General features: G+C 35.2%; 1 pseudogene; it reads right to left on the bottom strand.

Moving 5' to 3' along the window:
- Positions 1-1,041: 1,041 nt before the first annotated feature.
- LOC102582091 (zinc finger protein ZAT10-like) lies at positions 1,042-2,228 on the bottom strand (annotated as a pseudogene).
- Positions 2,229-2,439: the final 211 nt, after the last annotated feature.

The raw sequence follows: 2,439 nt of genomic DNA on the forward strand, positions 1-2,439 counted from the left end.
GACGTTAATTACATGTCATATAATTACACTACTTTTAAATTTTTTAACTTTTTAAAATATATTATATTTTAAATAATCAAAGTTAATTACATGTTGTATAACTTCATTACTTTTTAACTTTTGTAGTTTTCTTTTACCTTTTTATACTTATTCATACATATGCAACTTCAGATTATGATCATTATGCTTCTTTTTTTCATTCTATTTGCTTTCTTTTCTTCACACAAAATTCAAGTATTAAATTTAATAATTCTTATACTTGAAAATTTAGTATTTGTGTTGTCTCTATTTAGTTTGCTTTTTACACTCTATTTGTTTTTTTATTAATTAGCTATATTCATTCATGTATTTTATGACTGTAATTAGAATCGTTGGATCATACTAACATAGATAGTTGAGAATGAATATATATATATATATATATATATATAGAGAGAGAGAGAGAGAGAGTTGTGTGTGTTTGTGTTTTTGTGAATTAGTTAATAAAAATAGAATTGTTTACAATTTGATTAGGAATGATTAATTAGTTCTAAAAAATAAAAATTTAAAATTTAAATATAATACTTACAATTTTGAAAATGGTTAGTAATTTTAGTAGTTTTCAAAAAATTTAGTCATTGCCTCATTGGAAAAGATTTGTTTTATCTATTACTCTTACTTAGCAAGAAGAAGTTGGAAGAAAACAAAAAGACGTGCAAAAGAAGTTTCAATAAAATAATTTCGTTAAAAGGTTGTATATAGTTTTTTTTTTGGTACTATACAACGAAAAAAGATGATAAAGAAAGAAATTAGGGAAAAAGGATGAATTTACCCCCGAACTTTGATAAATGGTACATCTATGCCCTCCGTTATACTTTGGGTCCATCTCAGCCCCTGCCGTCCAATTATCGGTACACACATGCCCCTCTCACTAACGGCCCCCTCATCTTGTACACGTGTCGTAATCCTAATCAACTACCCGTTTGACCATTATTTTTAACCCATAAACTAACAACCCGCCCTATAAACCCATACCCACCCGATTCACTCTAATATCCTAAGTCAATTAAAAGACCCAAATTTTCCGAGTCTCGTTCCTATCTCACAATTCCGTACTGTAATCTGTTTAGTCCATGGAAGAAGTCTCTTCACTTCATCATCACCATCTCTCATTTCTTCCATTACTTCTTTTTCAATCTCCATTAATTCTACACAAACTCTACTCATTTCTCTCTGTCAATTTTCAATTCAATCACTACAAAAACAAAAACACAAAAAAATTGAGAGTTGAAAAATGAGAATTGAGTGGAATAATTCAAATTTTGGAGGTAGAGATAGCCGAGATTTCTTCGCCGGATGTGGACTCTCTACCTCATCCTCGCCGGAACCAAATCCAGGGCAGAATTCCGGCAACACCAGAATGTTCAAGTCAAAATCAGGGTGGCTGATTGTAGACCCCACGTCCTTCTCCGACGTAACTCCGACACTAGTGCTAACGCTACTGTTAGCGTTATCGCCGTCGTAGTGACACCATTTGTGTCCTCCCAAAGCTTGTCCAGTAGGAAAACACTTGTGGCAAATCAAACACTCATGAGTCCTTCCACTGCCGTTACCGTTACCGGAGCTAGTAGTTCCAGTAGCGTTAGTAGTTGAGGTAGTCGACTGATCATCTCCTCCGCCGCCACCGGCGATGAGTTTCTGATGACTAGCTTTATGTCCTCCTAAAGCTTGATAAGATCCAAATCCCTTACCACAAACCTAACATTTATACAACATCTTCTCCGACGACATGTGGATTTTCATCACTAGCACCGGCAGTGGTAGAGATCATACCTGACTAACAGTGCCATCGCTCCGCGCAAGCATAATCAAACAAAGTGCCAAATATTCCTCTTCAGTCGACTGGCGATCCATACTCCGTGACCTCTTAGATCTCTCCCCTTTAGTCCAATTCTCAAGGTACCGAAGCTGCTGCTGACCTTTGCTCTCAAATTGAAATGTCTGCGGATTTGAAGTACCAGTTGGAGAATTCAAAGCTTCAAGGGCATCTCAATTTTAGAGTGAATCGGGTGGGTATGGGTTTATGGGGCGGGTAGTTAGTTTATGAGTTAAAAATAATGGTCAAATGGGTAGTTAATTAGGATTACGACACGTGTAAAGGATGAGGGGGCCGTTAGTGAGAGGGGCATGTGTGTACCGATAATTGGACGGCAGGGGCTGAGATGGACCCAAAGTATAACGGAGGGCATAGACGTACCATTTATCAAAGTTCGGGGGTAAATTCGTCCTTTTTCCCAAGAAATTATGAATTAAAACTCTCATAATCAATGTACTTTTTATATTTTTCAATTATGTTGTGACAATGAGTGTTTTTTTTTTTTTTTTATTGAGTATGATATTCACTCAATTTTAAAATAGTTGAATTGTTAGGTCTTTTTTTCATAATTCAAAATAAGTAAA

Source organism: Solanum tuberosum, unplaced genomic scaffold (genome assembly GCF_000226075.1).
Source record: "Solanum tuberosum cultivar DM 1-3 516 R44 unplaced genomic scaffold, SolTub_3.0 scf00143, whole genome shotgun sequence".
Classification (NCBI taxonomy): Eukaryota; Viridiplantae; Streptophyta; class Magnoliopsida; order Solanales; family Solanaceae; genus Solanum; species Solanum tuberosum.